We start from the raw sequence: 18,257 nt of genomic DNA on the forward strand, positions 1-18,257 counted from the left end.
CTGTAATCCATGGCTTCTGTTTGGGGTATGTACGTACTGTCACTGTGGGGACGACGTCCTTGATGCACTTATTGATAAAGCCAGTGACTGATGTGGTGTTCTCCTCAATGCCATCGGAAGAATCCCGGAACATGTTCCAGTCTGTGATAGCAAAACAGTCCTGTAGTTTAGCATCTGCTTCATCTGACCACTTTTTTTCCCACTGGTGCTTCCTGCTTTCATTTTTGCTTGTAAGCAGGAATCAGGAGGATAGAATTGTGGTCAGATTTACCAAATGGAGGGCGAGGGAGAGCTTTGCACGCGTCTCTGTGTGTGGAGTTAAGGTGATCTAGATTTTTTCCCCCTCTGGTTGCACATTTAACATGTTGATAGAGATTAGGTAAAAGTGATTTAAGTTTCCCTGTATTAAAGTCTCCGGCCACTAATAGCGCCACCTCTGGGTGAGCGGTTTCCTGTTTGCTTATTTCCTTATACAGCTGACTGAGTGCTGTCTTAGTATCAGCATCCGTCTGTGGAGGTAAATATAGATGAACATTTTCTTGGCAAATAGTGTGGTCTACAGTTTATCAAAAGATACTCTACTTCAGGCTAGCGAAATCTAGAGACTTAGATTTCGTGCACCAGCTGTTGTTTACGAATATGCACAGACGGCCCCCCCCTCGTCTTACCAGAGTGTGCTGTTCTATCTAGCTGGAGCAGCGTATATCCTGCTAGCTGAATATCCATGTCATCGTTCAGCCACGATTCCGTGAAACATAAGGTGTTACAGTTTTTGATGTCCCGTTGGTAGGATATTCGTGATCGTACCTCGTCTAATTTATTGTCTAATGATTGTACGTTGGCGAGTAATATTGACGGTAACGGCAGCTTTCCCACTCGCCGTCTGCGGATCCTTACGAGGCACCCCGCTCTGTGTCCTCTGTACCTACAGTATGTCGCTTTCTCATGCCAATAACGGGAATGTTGGCCTTGTCGGGTGTCAGCAGTATATCCCGTGCGTCCTGCTTGTTGAATAAAAAACCTTTGTCTAATCCGAGGTGAGTGATCGCTGTCCTGATATCCAGAAGCATTTTCCCCACGTAAAATACAGTGGCAGAAACATTATGTACAAAATAAGTGACAAATAATGCGGAAAAAAACCCCACGTAATAGCACAATTGGTTGGGTGCCCGTAAAACTGCTGCCATTTCTTCCGGCGCCATTTTATTATGTGTGGTTGTTTGGGTTGTGTAGCCAATAAGAGGGTAATTTGTGCCCACAGTGAGGCTGAAATGTGCATTTGAAACATCATTGAAAATACTGTACATACTCTAGATCGTTTAATCCCACACAAAGCTGGGTGTATTATAGGCTAAAGGTATGATCAATTAGCCTATAAACTCCCAACACACACACACACAAACATAAGCCACCCCCTCTCCCCAACACACACCGCATCTAACTTTCACTCCTCTTCGTTTTACAAGCTGTAGTTTCCACCTAATTAGTGCCCAGGGTTTTAATTGTGGTTTACTGAGCTGTTGGCTTTTATAGGCCTTGTGAAAGGGATCTCTGAGGCTGCGTTCCAAATAGCACCTTATAGGGCCCTGGTCAGAATTAAGGCACTATATAGGGGAGAGGTTGCCATTTTGGACACAGCCAGAGTGTACTAACATGCCAAGTAGCTCCCACAGTCTCATGTCAGAATTAGACGTGTTTCTCCGTGTTTCTCAAAGTGTTTAAGGTTAAGTTTAGTCATTAACTCCGGATTTTTAAGATTAGGGTTAAGTTTAGGCATTAACTCTGAAGTCTTAAGGTTAGGTACTAACTCCAAATGGTTAGGGTAAGGGTTAAGGTTTGGGATAGGCTTAAAACAAAAATCTCCAAAACGAATTTATAGCGCTGGATTCAAACTTGCAACCTTGGAATCAGAGGCAGATGCTTACGCCCATCCACAATCCCCATCCACGACACCCGAGCAAAACCGAAACCTACTTGAAGGTAACAGCTCTGACAATTGACCCTGGTGACCGCTTTCCACACCATCTCACATCATCTCCCGTCCTCAGACATGGATGGACGTCGAATACTGACTTGTATCACGGGTGACCTGGCTGGACATGCAGCACCTCCATCACAGTGGCTTGTTGCTCATTTACCCTAGTTTACACACCCTGTGCAACGTTTCCCTTTAGAGAATACTTTGGTGGTGCTCGTCTGTCTGTGTGTCTGACTCCACATCCACTTGTTTGTTTTCCAGCTCCGTGTGGACACACACACATCACTCCAGTCACATAACCTAATACACACACACACACACACACACACACACACACACACACACACACACACACACACACACACACACACACACACACACACACACACACACACACACACACACACACACACACACACACACACACACACACACACACACACACACACACACACACACACACACACAGGACCGTTAGATGCCAGTCAGTCCTATTCAATGGCAGCAGAGCCTCCAGTATGTTTCCATGGAGTCTGAGTGATCAGGTTAGTCATTGTTATTGGCTCTTTCCATAATGTGGGTCAGCAGACAGCAAGCAGAGCAAGACAGAGAGATAAACGAAAGAAATAATAAATGAAAGAGAGAGACACGAGGAAAACGAGGAAGAGCGGTGCCAGGTGTCCTCAATTATTCATCACGACCCCCTCTCTCCCCCCTACTTTCCTCTTTCTTCTATCCACCCCCTCGCTCCATCCCTCCATCCATCCACCTCTCCGTATTTCAGCACCCTCATTATCTCTGTCATCACCCTCCTCTCTGCTTCCTCTAATGGATGACGTGGTGCTTCTCTCTGTGACACGGCAATACACTCCATTCTCAGGGCTCCAGTTTCACCAGATTAGGTTCTCATCAGAGCAACTATGCAGTGGGCACGGAATGGAGGACGGAGGGGGAACAGATAGACACAAAATGACAAAAGGGTTTTGTGTCGCGAATGGAGTTGGTTTCACTTGCTGGGGATGGTGCCAGAGGAGAGGGGTTCTGCTGTACTTTGACGTAAATATTCTTGCTGCGTAGGATAGTATTTTGTTATAAATACATAATAATTTACGCCATTTGGCAGACACTTTTCTCCAGAACAACTTTTTTACAAATGGGTGGTCCCTGGAATCAAACCCACAATTTCTAACGTTGCAAAAACCATGCTGTACCACCTGAGCTACAGAGGACCACGCAGGATGTCAGGGACATCTCACGTCCTTCCTGTTAGATGGCTATCGCGTGATGTGCTGTCTTCTCATGATCGGGTGACGTGACAACTGTGAGAATCTCATTTCGAGAGCAATAGTTTATTGCTATTTCAGCCTTTCATAATCATTCATTGTAGTTAGTGTTCCAAATACTGAAACAGAAGTACTTTATTCATCGTAGAAACCATATTCAGAGCGTAAATGCTCTTAGGCGTGGCTCACCCTAGTCCCAGCCCCAGCCACAGCCCCAGCCTCAGCCACAGCCCCAGCCTCAGCCACAGCCCCAGCTCCAATCCACCACGTGAGTCCAGTCTGTCTGGATAGATGTCTGTTGTCTGGGCTGAGGTGTCTGGGATCTCAGGAGGCAGCGGGGTGGAGGTGTTACATTACACCACTACACTACAGTACTGTACTGTACAGTTGGGTGCGTTAAATCTCTCTCTAATTAAAGGGGCTATATTGGCATGGGAAACATATGTTAACATTGCCAAATCAAGTGATGTAGATAATATACAAAAGTGAAATAAGCAATAAAAATTTACAGTAAACATTACACTCTTCGCTCTTTGTTTTTATATATCTCTGTTTCTATGCCCCTTACACCAAATAGTGTCTTTCTCCTGCTCCCTCTCACTTTGTCTCCCTCATTCTCCTCTGCTCCCATCTCTACATCCCTCTCTCACTCTCCTTCACTATCTTACTGCCTGAGCTCCCAAAAACTCACTCAACCCTCCTACCCAGCAGCTCTCACTCCCTGCCCCTCTCTGATTCAGAGAGGTTGGGTTAAATACGGAAGACACATTTCAGTTGAAGGCATTCAGTTGTACAACTGACTAGGTATCCCCCTTTCCCTTTCTCTCTCTCTCTCTCTCTCTCTCTATCGCTCCGTCTCTCCATATCTCTCCCTCTCTCCCTCCATATCTCTTTCTCTCCCTGTCTTATTCTGTCATTCCCTCTTCCTCTTCTCCTCCTGCATACTTGTTTCTGTCCATTGTTATTAGGCAGGGTAATGGGCCTCGTACCAGGGCTTTGTTCTGGCAAGCAGACCAGCGCTGCAGCTTCCAACTAGGACAGAGAGAGAGAGGACGGGAGGGAGGGAGAGGAAGAGGAAGGATGGATAGAGAGGGAGAAGGAGGGGGACACAGAGAAAGGGAAAGAGAGAGATTGAGATGAAATGAGTGAGTGAGTGAATGAGTGAGCACAAAAGAGCGAGCGAGTGCGATAGGAGCCGAGAGCGAGTGAGAGAGAGGGCACTTGAGTTCATAGCTCAGGGGGAAATCAATCAGCTCATTGTGTCCGCCCTCTGTGCAGTCGACTCACTCGCATACTGCTCCCTCTTTCCCTCTCTCCCTCTCTCCTCTCCTTCCTCTCCTTCCTCACTCCCTTTGGCGTCCCTTATGACTGTAATAAAACAGCATTGTGTGTGTTATTACGCCCATAGAAGAACAATATGTGTGTTATCATGCCACTAAATCATACTAATAAAACCACCACAAGAAAAAAATCTACAATGCCTACGGCAGTAAAGTTAGGTTAACTCTCAGGGATTTATAAGCTGCATTTATCCCACTTCAAATCCCTGCCAATATCTGCTACAGAGGGAAACCTTCCAACCGCAGGCTGTATTAGATGACATTTCAGAGCAACCATGCGATGTATATGCGCATTGAGCATGGGAAATGCGCTCTACAAATTAAATATTATTAGGGGTTCACTACAAAGCTATTGTTTTTCTCTGAATTCTTATATTTAAAAAAAATCCTTGACATGGTCAAATAACTCAAGCATATATTGGTCACTTTTTTCTGATTTGGCACACAGAAACTAGAGGCCGTGAGTAACTTGGTCAAAAATAATGGCACCAATTGGCCTATAGGGGGCGCTGTTATTTAAGCCTCATTCGGTATCTGTCGCAGCGTTTGACCTAGAGACTTGAAACTTTGTATGTATAAGACACACACTTGAAGTCAGTTGTTCACATGTATTCAATGTAGATTTCTCGTGTTAACACCACCTTTTCACATGTGAGGAGAATAACATGCTTTCACCTCACGCGTGAAAATCTAACTCTCACATGTGGAAGTGCATTTTCACATCTGAAAAAACGTTCACGTGTAAAAATCGAATTTGCACGTTCACGTGACAATTTCATGCTATCACATGTTGAAATGTTGCATCCACATGTTGTCACATTTATTTAACATGTGCTCAAATGTTTCCACGTGTAGTTTCATGTTTTCACATGTAATCACATTAACTTCAAATAAGATCACAAAATTGTTGCTGCATTCAAATATGGCCGCACTGTACCTATCGATATACGTTAATACATGCTAATACTTGAAAACGCTTTAAAAATCCTCTTCTCATGAACCATAAATTCAATTGACTCTAGATTTGGCATATACATTCAATGAATTAGCCTCTAATTAATTTGAGAATGATTAGTTGCTGCATCTAAAGTCGCCACGCTACACCACTATAAGAACTGGACCAATGGACATGAAATTTGGTACGTAAACCTTGTGTTCATGTCATTAGCTGTGTAAACGCAAAGTCACTGCAACCTTAGATGGCTGCACCAGGCTAGTTGGTGGCACTATAGATGTCATTGGCACCAGTGGCACTATAAATTGACATCCTATAATAATTGAACCATAATGTGTCTTATTTTCACCTTTGTCACACCTGCTCCCGCTCCCCCACTCTGGCGCTCGAGGGTGCCAGGCTGCCCATCAATACGCACACCTGTCACCATCATTACGCGCATCAGCGCTTCATAGGGCGCACCTGGACTCCATCACTGCCTCCTCTTTATCTGTCTATTCCTCAGTTTGATACCCGTGTCAGCATTAATGTCGTTCTGTTCCCCTTGTCCAGACGCCGTCCGTGTTTTGTTTCATGTCTGTCATTCATGAAATAATCACTCCCTGTACTTCAATCAATCAATCAATTTTATTTTATATAGCCCTTCGTACATCAGCTAATATCTCGAAGTGCTGTACAGACACCCAGCCTAAAACCCCAAACAGCTAGTAATGCAGGTGTAGAAGCTTCTCGTCTCCCGGCGTCTGTCCTCACAACCTTGTTGTGTCTGGACAAATTGGCTTGAGAAACTCTGGAGAATCCCTGTTGCCTTATTAACTAATGGTGTAGGTCAGTGGAGGCTGCTGACGGGAGAACGGCTCATAATAATGGCCGGAAGGGAGCAAACGGAATGGCATCACCTGGAAACCATGTGTTTGATGTATTTGATACCATTTCACCCATTCCGCTCCAGCCATTACCACGAGCCCGTCGTCCCCAATTAAGCTGCCACCAACCTCCTGTGGTGTACGTACTTACCTGTAGTGTATTTCAATTTGCACATTACAATCAATACAATTCCTAAACCTTGCCAAATTCCCACCTTAACACAGGTAACTACACAATGGACGAGCTCGAAAGGATTCACAAGGAGTGAAGAACAAAACAGTTAAGAGAACAATTCTAAAACCACCAATCATATTCAAACCATATTTGGTACGTAGACTTAACAAATTCATCTCTAACGAGGTTAACAAAGTACAGTCCCAGAATTCAAAGATGACCGCAATTGACCAATACACGAACGCTGAAATGATTTCACAAATATTAACATAAACCATGAGTCAAATTGACCCCAGAATTGCTATACCATTACATTAAGTCATGACTTTAAAGATGATTGCCTGCTGCATTCAAAGATAACCCACATACAGCACTGGACGAAATTTCTCTTGTGTCATACTTATTAGTATTGAGAGATAAATGGTGATGCTTTTACTGATTGGACATAAAGGAAAATGGTTATATCATGTAGGAACCATCTTTGTTTTGCTTTGTTATCCAACTGATCTCGTGTCCTTTCTGTCATCCCCATTAATCGCAGCTATATATATTTATTATTATTATTATAATTTCCTCGCTTTACCAGCTATTTGCAGGTGCTTAGTTCCTTACCTACTACTGAAGAGATTGAAGGCTACAATTAGTCAGTTCATTTCGTTTCAGTCATTTCTCTCATACTGTTGCAGTATTTGCATAATTACCGTAATTGCAACATGTGACAACCAATGGCAACCAACGAGGGAGTATGTGGACCTACATGCTATGGTTAAGCCAAGCAAACAGAAATAATCCACAAGGTCAGTGAGGCTGAATAGAGAATACATGTTCCTGTTCAGGTTGTGGAAAGGTACAGTCTGTATCTAAAAACATTCCCCTTTTCCTCCCCCTCTCTCTCTAACACTCTCATTCTTACTCTCTCTCCCCCTCCCTCTATCTCTCGCTCTCTCCCCTCCCTCCCTCTCTCTCTCTCTCACTCTCCATCTCTCTCTCTGTCTGCCTCCCTCTCTATCTCTCTCTTTCTTCAGGTCTGGTTCACTCTGATGTATGATGCCCACTCAGGTAGAAAGAGACACAATTCCTCCATGGCCCTCCCTCTCTCTGAAGTGCACATGGAACACCACACACATGCACACATGCACACATGCACACATGCACACACACACACACACACCCACACACACGCTCAAACACCAGACACACCTCACCTTTTCTCGTTCAGCTGACAGGGGAGAGTGAGGGAGACAAAGAAATAACGCTAAAAACAATAAACAGAGGAAAAAGACCCACATGCTTCCCTCCAAATCTCCCACTAACTTCCCCTCTTCCCTCTTCCCCTAACTGAAGCACCTTCTCTGGGCTGCGTCCCAAATAGCAACCTATTACGTGCACTACTTTTGATCAGGGCTCTGATCAAAAGTAGTACGGGCCCTGGTCAAAAGTAATGCACTAAATAGGGCATAGGGTGCCATTGACTTTGGACCTAAGGGGTTAACTGTGTCAGCGCTAGCTTCCACATCTGGGAGTGATTTGAAACATTCCACATGGCTTACCACATGCTTTCAGATGGGCTCAACCCCACCAAGCGGCTTGCACTGCGCTGCGCTATCCAAAAATGCTGGAAAAATTATGTATCTTTCCCAACGTGTGTTAAAGAAAATTAAATGGTATAATGGCCTCTGGATTTTGTGTGTGTGTGTGTGTATATGTGTGTGTGTGTGTGTGTGTGTGTGTGTGTGTGTGTGTGTGTGTGTGTGTGTGTGTGTGTGTGTGTGTGGGTGTGTGGGTGTGTGGGTGTGTGTGTTAGTCTGTGAATGTTACTGCCAGGGCTAGAGTACCGCAGTAGAGTGTTAATGTTGAGAGCGTTGTAGTGGCAACAAGGGGTAATTGGTGTGTTTGTGTGGGCATGCCTGTGTGTGTGTGTGTGTGTGTGTGTGTGTGTGTGTGTGTGTGTGTGTGTGTGTGTGTGTGTGTGTGTGTGTGTGTGTGTGTGTGTGTGTGTGTGTGTGTGTGTGTGTGTGTGTGAGAGAGACAGAGAGTGAGAGAGGGCTAGATTTGCGAGCCTGTTTTCTTTTATGTGGATTCCCACTTCAGGGGGAGTCTAAACTATGCCTGTTTTAATCCCCCAAAAGCAGATAGGATCTCGACCAGCCTGTTATTTCCTAAGGCCAAGTGGTGTGACCTTTCACAAACACACATGAATAGAGGCGCAGCCGCACACACTCACACTCACACACACATTTCTCATACAAACTCCACACAGTACAGACAGTTCATGCACATACACTGAGTGTACAAAATGGCTCTTTCTACGACACACTGACCGGGTGAATCCAAGTGAAAGCTATGATCCCTTATCGATGTCACGTGTTAAATCCACTTCATTCAATGTGGATGAAGGGGAGGAGACAGGTTAAAGAAAGATTTTTAAAGCCTTGAGACAAGTAAGACGCGGATTGTGGTATGTGTGCCATTAAGAGGGTGAATGGGTAAGACAAAAAATATTGAAGTGTCTTTGAACGGGGTATGGTAGTAGGTGCCAGGCGCACTGGTTTGAGTGTGTCAAGAACTTCAACACAGCTAGGTTTTTCCTGCTAAACAGTTTCCCGTGTGTATCAAGAATGGTCTACCACCCAAAGGACACCCAGCCAACTTGACCCAACTGTGGGAATAATTGGAGTCAACATGGGCCAGCATCCCTGTGGAAGGCTTTTGACACCTTGTAGAGTCGATGCCCTGACTTTTTGAGGCCGTTCTGATGGCAAAAGGGGGTGCAACTCAATTATAGGAAGTTGTTCCTAAGAATTTGTACACACAGTGTATATATAGTAGAGACTTGTCAGGATAAAGGAAAGATGAACGGAGCAAAGTACAGGGAGTTCCTTAATGAAAACCTGCTCCAGAGCGCTCAGGACCTCAGACTCGCGAGAAGATTCACCTTCTAACAGGACAATGAGCATAAGCACACAGCCCAGACAATGTAGGAGTGGCTTCGGGACAAGTCTCTGAATATCCTTGAGTGGCCCAGCCAGAGCCCGGACTTGAACCCGATCGAACATCTTTGGAGAGACCTGCAAATAGCTGTGCAGTGACGCTCCCCATCCAACCTGACAGAGCTTGAGTGGATCTGCAGAGAAGAATGGGAGAAACTCCCCAAATACAGGTGTGCCAAGCTTGTAGCGTCATACCCAAGAAGAGTCGAGGCTGTACTCGCTGCCAAAGGTGCTTCAACAAAGTATTGAGTAAAGTGTCTGAATACTTATGTAAATTTAATATTTCAGGTTTTTATTTTTAAGACATTCAAAGATGCAGTCGTCCTTCTGAACTGAGATGCAGGACAGGAAGGAAACTGCTTAGGGATGTCACCATGATGTCATTGGTGATTTTAAAACAGCTCAATGGCTGTTATGGGAGAAAACTGAGGATGGATCAACAACATTGTAGTAACTCCACAATAATGACCTAAATGACAGAGTGAAAGAATAATACAAAATGTTATATACATAATATTTTTTTTCTCCCAAAACATGCATATGTATGCAACATGGCACGAAAGTAATTTTGCAAAAAAAAACACAGCAAATTAATATACTTTTTGGCCTAAACGCAAAGGCGTATGTTTGGGGAAAATCCAACACATCACTGAATAATTGCCTCCTTATTTTCAAGTGTCGTGGTGGCTGCATCATGGTGTAGGCCTACTTGACATCGGCAAAGACTGCAGAGTTTTTAATTAGGAGAAAAATGGGATGTAAGCACAGGCAAAATCATAGAAGAAAACCTGATTCAGCCTGCTTTACACCTGACACTGGGAGAGGAATTCACCTTTTAGCAGGACTAAAATACAACGCCAAATCTACACTGGAGTTGCTTACCGAGAAGACAGTGAAAGTTCCTGAGTGGCCAAGTTACAGTTTTGACTTAAATCTGCTTGCAAATCTATAGTAATACATGAACATTTCTGTCTAGCCATGATCCCCAACACCTTGATATAGCTTATACTGCATAATACAGGTGTACAAAGCTCTTATGAGACGTACCCAAGAAGACTCACAGATGTAATCGCTGCCAAAGGTGATTCTAACAGGTATTGACTCGGTGGGTGAATACTTATCTAATCAAGGTATATTAGTGTTTGATTTTTCATTAATAATATTTTTTTAAATGACAGATTATTTTATGTAGATCGTTGACAAAATAATGACAATTAAATCCATCTTAATCCCACTTTGTAACACAATAAAATGTGAAGAATTACAAGGGGGGGGTTGTAGACTTTCTGTGGGCATTGTACATACACAATCCTAATATTGTCACGTTCTGACCTTAGTTCTTTTGTATTTTATTTGTTTTAGTATGGTCAGGGCGTGAGTTGGGTGGGTTATCTATGTTTGTCTTTCTATGTTGGGTTTTTCGTTTTGGCCTGATATGGTTCTCAATCAGAGGCAGGTGTTTGTCGTTGTCTCTGATTGGGGACCATATTTAGGGAGGTTGTTTTCTATTGTGTTTTGTGGGTGGTTGTCTTCCGTGTCTGTGTGTTCCACACGGAACTGTTTCGGTTTTCGTTCGTTCAATTTATTGTTTTGTATTTCAGTGTTCAGTTTTGTTCTATTGAAGATTCATCATGAACACGTACCACGCTGCGCTTTGGTCCTCCTCTCTTTCTCCAGACGAAGATCGTTACAAATATACCTACAACTGTACATATCATTATATTTCCAAATGATATACTGTCTATCAGAGGTGTGGACTCGAGTCACATGAATTGGACTCGAGTCAGACTCGAGTCACAAATATGATGACTTGCAACTCGACTTTGACTTTAACATAAATGTCTCGTGACTTGACTTGGATCCCTCCCCAAGCCCAAATATAAAAGATTATGCTATTAAAAAAAGTGTGCAGCGCATCAACTCTTCATTTAACGGATTACAGTTTGAATCGGACAGCAGCCAATCAAATTGTGCCTGCTGAGAAAAAGCTGCGCGTGGCAGTGCAGAGGAACGTCGGCGGGTGAATTCAGATGGAGCCCTTGGAAAGATGATACCTAAAATTATTATTTTTGGATATAAATACGAGGCTGTATCAACAAAAAACGGATTGCAACTTGCAAAACATGCGGGAAGAAAATTACAGACGGAGGCGCAACAACTTCCAACTTTGCTCGACATTTGAAGCTGCACAAAGAACGGTAAGTCGTGGCTAATATAGCCGACAGCTATATATTTTATATGAAGAGGAGACTCCGGGATGCTGGCTTTCTAGGCAGAGTTGCAAAGAAAAAGCCAAATCTCTGTCAAGTGTCTGTGTTCCTTTGCCCATCTTAATATTTAATTTTTATTGGCCAGTCTGAGATATGTTTTTTTCTTTGCAACTCTGCCTAGAAGGCCAGGATACCGAGGGTCGCCTTTTCACTGTTGACGTTGAGACTGGTGTTTTGCGGGTACTATTTAATGAAGCTGCCAGTTGTGAGGCATCTGTTTCTCAAACTAGACACTCTAACGTACGTGTCCTCTTGCTCAGTTGTGCACCGGGGCCTCCCACTCTTTCTATTCTGGTTAGAGACAGTTTGCGCTGTTCTGTGAAGGGAGTAGTATACAGCACTGTACGAGATCTTTCGTTTCTTGGCAATTTCTCGCATGGAATAACCTTAATTTCTCAGAACAAAAATAGACTGATGAGTTTCAGAAGAAAGTCCTTTCTTTCTGGCCATTTTGAGCCTGTAATCGAACCCACAAATACTGATGCTCCAGATACTCAACTAGTCTAAAGAAGGCCAGTTTTATTGCTTCTTTAATCAGTACAACAGTTTTTGATTTGATTTACTTGACACACACAAACACGCACACACATACACACACAAATAAGCACAAATACACATGCACTTGCTTACGGCCACATCCGTGCTCAAGCCTGTGCTCCTGCAGTCCCAGACAGATTAAGGAGAGGAAGGCTTAGACCAGGCAAAGACACCCACCTGCTAGTTCCGTCTCCATGGCCCATAAACCTCCTGTCTTTCTGCCCTGGGATGCTCAGTTTCCTGTCCCAGGAGACAAACACACACTCTGGATCCACTAGACCTAGGTTGAAATACTATTTGAAAATCATTCCAAATACTAGTTGGGCTTGCTTGAGCTTACCTGGCGTGATTGAACCAATAGAAATGTCTCCAATGTGCAAATGACGCCCACCTGACACTCCAGGTTCAAAGTCTTTGACAGTTCAAATAGTATTTGTACCCAGGTCTGCAGACACTCCCACTGGAACCAGCGCCGGCCAGCCAGGCCATAGTGCTATGTGGATAAAAGGTCCTGGCAGTCTCCTAGCAGCTGTCTCTCTCATACAAAGGGGGAAGAGAGGGGAGAAGGGAGCGATGAGAGAGGACACCCAGCCAGGGATGCCTGGCTTAGGAGAGGCCCATTTCTGGCCCATGGCCCACCCTGTCCAGCAGTAACAAGTGTGGACTGGACGGACCCGTTGCGCTCACTTCCATCTCAGGAATAGATTGGATTGTAGCCCACTACAGTCTGCCATAAACAGAGGAGAGGGAGACCAGTCGAGGAGAGAGGAAGACACTAGCCAGGATGAGTGTCAGAGGAATCATCTTTGAAAGCCTCTTTGAAAGATTACATTGTGGGCAAAAGAAACAAGGAGAGAGAGAGACTTCTAGCAGGAATACTGTAGCGTAGTCCCTTAAAATGGATGGCGTCAGCGATTCCGGGGAGCATGTGCTGTATAAGCCCTAGCTGGATCAGGATCGGATCCCTTCACTTGTCAGTCAAAGCGTTGGACTGGGAGAGAGAGTGCTGGATGAGAAGATGATGGCAGCGTGCGACATGTTACCGTCCCAGCACGGGTCAGTTCCCAGGAGCCCCTCCTGGTTGGCAGCCAGGCCCCATAAAATATCCTTGTTGAGAAAAATAGATTTTACAGGCATGTTTGATCCGGGAGAATTGGGGGGGGGGGGGGTTCCTCAGTGATACATACAAGTAGGCCTATATGCTTGGGTCTGCTAAGTGAGGGCATGCCAAAATCAGGCTTAGACAAATGGAAGCCGATTACCCTACCGCAAAGTAACTAAATCATCATCACAATATACTTCTACTATCATCAACAAAATGGAGTTAGTGAGCTAGCTTGTTTACAACGGGCAAAAATGTTTTACGCGCCTCACGCTGGTTCGTCACCAAACCTGGTACTGCTGTTCTGCAGGATCTTGGACCAGCTACTCACGCATATCCACGATTCGTTTCAGCCAGGGTTTGTTTGCGTTTCACACGTGCTTTCTAGCGTGGATTAGGGTACAAACGCTCCAGGATCTGGATCATACAGTGACATGTGAAAGCGCCCTTAGATTGTACGCTAAAAATTTGGTTCATTGACAGTTGACACAGATAGGATTCATTATTGATGCCCACATTAGCAAAAAAATACGAAACCAATCTAATATAGATAGTGACATTGACGCCACATTTACATTCAAAACAGCATTACATGTAATGTATTCATTTGATTATGAAAGGAATATTATAAGCATTTGATACATGTTGCACTTCCAAAGTCATAGTTAGAAGAGCAATAGTAGGCGTTTTAGCAGGATGGAGTTTTGATGTACAGTACAGCTGATTCAAATAACCAACTCATCATCAAGCTTTGATTATTTGAATAGCTGCGTGGTGCTAGGGCATAAACCAAAAAATGTGCACCCAAGGGGGGCCTCCGGTACCGAATTTTGCGAAACCCTGCAGTAGATTACATAATTGACATGGTAGATATGAAACGTGGGAGTGGACTTTACTAGGCTGGCCAGTGTTGCGTTTCCGAAAATGCACGTGACCGCAATGGCTGCTGCTCTCTAAACCTTGCATCAATTTGCGCGGCTCCGTGAACACCAGTTTCTTTGCAGAAAACTCGCAGAGCTCTTGTCAGACTCGCACTGTCTGACGAAGCAGATCTTCCTATACCGGGCCACTCCTCGTCAAAAGGACTTCGGAAAAGAAGCACAGGACAAAACATATTCGGCTCGGTTCGGACTTTCACCAACCAACACGTCGGTAGGAGGAGTCAACAGGTATTGACTGGCTATTTATTTAGGCTACTGACAATGCGGTTGTTCGGACGTGTGACAGGTAGACTAGACTCGGTAGAAGCCTCTATACCGACTAAAATCCGTCTAGTAGGCTATTAGTTCGAGCAGAGAGCTTAACGTGGTGTTTCAACCTGTGTGCTGTCATGACTCCGTTTTCTCCTTTTCTGTTGTGCAGAAATATCAAACCGAAGCTTTAGCAAGCCACATCCCGCCATTGTGTGAACTGTTAAAATGTCATTTGTTGCGAGCCTTGACAGTTATATAGGTTGCCGCTACAATGTAACAAGCTTTGTCCATAGATTGAATCGTTGCATAGCGTGTGCTTGTTCAGCCAACACCTGTCTAAAAGATTTTGTGCAATTTTGTTTCAAAATTGAACGATTTAAAGCTAGAAAGACATTTTTGAATGTTTAGATGTCACATTTGATGGCCACTCGAGATAGTTATGAAACAAATTCACTGTTAACGGCTGTCTTGGGGTGACGTCCGCGTTTTCTCGGAGTCAGGTAAATTATGTCAGTTAAAAAAACCAGGACAGCCCCGACGTCCAGTCACACAACTCTCACAGGGTTGATCAGATTTGAAATATTTCCGTGTTGGCTATGATGTGACACTGGTCCAACCTACTAGACATCCTCCACAGCATGAAGCCCAAATTATAATGGTCTGTGAGTTTTGCTGCTTTCATAACAAAGTGGGAGATGGGAATTTACTACATTGTGAAGTGGTAAATACCAGTGGGATGCTTTGTACTCATTGATAAGAGCAGATTGGCTAATGGCCAACAAACTGCATATACCATAAACTAAAAGTACAGCTAGCATGCTTGCAAACTAATTATAGTGTTCAAATACCACATTACCAGATAGCTTTTTATGAGTAATGTGTTGTTGCATTTAACTGCAGAAAATGTTATCAAAGTCATTTCCTTAGTAGGTGACGTCAGAGCATGTGAGAAGAGTGAGCGCTCTGGACGATGATGAGTTTCTCACTAGTAATCACCAGTTGGAGGCTTTTCAAGTGGATTTTCCCCAGTCGTATGTGGTGCCTTTCCACTTCCCACTTGGTTACGAATGCAGCATAAAGGGTTCATCGTAGTCCTGAACGTGTATGCATATGCACAGCAGTGTTGTAGAATATTGGACCGTTGGCGTTCATAATTCTCAGCGCAGCTCGAGCAATTTCTCCAACTGTCAGCACATTCAAATGAATAGAGGAGGTGGGTGAGGTGCGCGTTCGGGCTGTGCGTCCACGGTGGATGGAGGTCTCGGAGACGAGTAGCTATGTAACAATGGGACGCTTGGACTATCGCGTCTGGACTATGATTTATGCTTTAGGCTGCCTGATACAGCCTACTTATGTGTCGGGTAGGTTTTTATCTGCCTTTCAATAAGCATGTCACGATGGGTTGACTAGACTATGAGACTTGGCAGTAGTGCAATCCCCTTTTGACAAAAAATGTGCAGCACCCCCACCTCCAAACATCTTCCTGCTGCTATGGGACTTGGACCATTTTACCTTTTTTATATTATGGAATTTAGCCTAATTCTTCTATACTCTCACTGTGAGTCAATGAATTCTGGGAAGTTACACTGCATGACACAACATTACGTTTGTATTTTTTAACTACTGAGTGTGTAAAAGAGCTGACTTTTTGTGTTCATTCAACACTCTAAAAAGAAAAGGTTCCCGAAGGTACTTTTCGGGGTTCCCCACATTGCAACACCGGTGGAATCCCTAAAGGTGCCTCAAGGAACCTTTTCCCTAAATAATTTTTGAAAAAGGTTCCTCAAATAACTTTCTAGGGATTGAATCCCTGAGCTGACAAGATGAAAAATCTGTCGTTCTGCCCCTGAACAAGGCCGTTAACCCACTGTTCCTAGGCCGTCATTGTAAATAAGAATTTGTTTGTTCTTAAATGACTTGCCTAGTTAAATAAAGGTGAAATAAAATAATACTAAACTCATAGGCATGTAGAGACACAATAACAGCTTTGTACGTGGTTTCTAGTTTGAGTAATGTGACCTCGCATTACTTTGCTCTTGTCTCCCCTGTCCTTCTCTGCAGCAAAAACTTTGCCATTCAACATTTGTCCGTATTTTACCCCCCGCATCAATTCCCACAACATATTTCTGAATTCAAGGCATAGTGCTTTTCACTGATGCTGCATACTAAATATTAAAAAGGAAATGGACTCACATTGCCACTCCCAATCCCATGGAGATGTCCTCAGGATCTTTAGTGAGTAGCTCCTCTCCATCCAGGAAGACTTGGACGGGGCTCTCATCCGCAAAGGGATTCCCCATCTATTCGTATGGTAGGCAATGGGAGCTTGACACAAAAATGTATACCATTTTAAGGTTACTCAAGTCATATTTCAAACAGTAAGTTAACAACTGAGTACACCTTACACATTATTACTTCTAAACTTTTGCGTTTACCTTTTTAAATTGGAGGGTGTTTAATAAGGAGACTGGATTAGAATGAATAGAACTGGAACAGCTGCATACTGGGAAGGGTACATGACAAATGTCATGATGGATTATTGGGACCGAGGTCAGAGGAGCAGTCTTAGTCAAATACGTAACTAGCGATTGTCTCGTTATGCTGCTACAAATGTGATGGAATAAAACACGTGAGAGGAAAATATCCAAGACGGCATATTATGGTCTGGATAGGCACAATCTGGTGTAAAAAAGAAAAGAAGGTTATTGTGTGAATTAATGTGAGTAGGAAAAATGTCATAATTCTTACATATTCCTTCCCCGTGTGGTCTCTCAACGAGGATTTACTTCTGAATGAGCGCTGTGCGCACGTCCATGTATTTCTGGGTTAGTGGAGAGACGACAAACATACAAGATTACATTTAGACTAGCAATTCTGTTTGGAATACAAAATGACATTGATTGATGATGTTGATTTATGACTATGATTATGACAAGACAGTGTGGAGGACAGAGACAGGAGGAACAGGACACACACTAATCACACTGCAAATACATCCTAAGACTTTGTACAGGCTAAAATGTTGGTAGATCCGTAGTGAGCTTTAAACATTGTCTTGTTTTGGTCTGAATTGGAGAGGACAGAACACGCCACCCCGATACACCAACATGAAAGACATAAATTAGAAACATAAACATCATGAGTATTCAATGTCAAAAGCATCTATCTGATCTGTTTTATTGTATTCTTCTTTTTGTCAAGTTGAACATAACCTATATTGGGTCATGTGTGTGTGTGTGTGTGTGTGTGTGTGTGTGTGTCTTACCTGTTTGTGGAGGTTGACACATTTCTCTGTCACAGCTCCTGAACTCTCCACCACTTAACTGGACAGGGGCAGGATAAGACAGGTGCTAAAGGGAGGATGGAAAGATCGAAAGTGCATCGTGGTTTTTAATCTTTTTGTCAAGTTTACAACCCAGTATCCTGGGTTGCAAGTTTAACAACCTAGATTGGGTCATCTATGTGTGTCTTACCTGTTCGCTGAGGATGAGTTTCTCTGTCAAAGCAGGCCACCCTGACACACCAGCCTGAATGACATACACTACCGTTCAAAAGTTTTGGGGTCACT

At 43.7% G+C, this 18,257-nt stretch overlaps 1 protein-coding gene across 1 annotated transcript in view; it reads left to right on the forward strand.

Annotated features, from left to right (window-relative positions):
• The first annotated feature begins 14,423 nt into the window (after positions 1–14,423).
• The window catches only part of LOC139564914 (retinoic acid receptor alpha-like), a 178,879-nt gene continuing 175,045 nt past the window's right edge, over positions 14,424–18,257 (forward strand). The window contains exon 1 of the mRNA XM_071384818.1: positions 14,424–14,665. The gene's annotated coding sequence lies outside the window, so the exon portion shown is untranslated. The remainder of the gene's footprint in view (positions 14,666–18,257) is intronic.

The sequence above is a fragment of the Salvelinus alpinus genome, chromosome 36 (assembly GCF_045679555.1).
Source record: "Salvelinus alpinus chromosome 36, SLU_Salpinus.1, whole genome shotgun sequence".
NCBI lineage: Eukaryota > Metazoa > Chordata > Actinopteri > Salmoniformes > Salmonidae > Salvelinus > Salvelinus alpinus.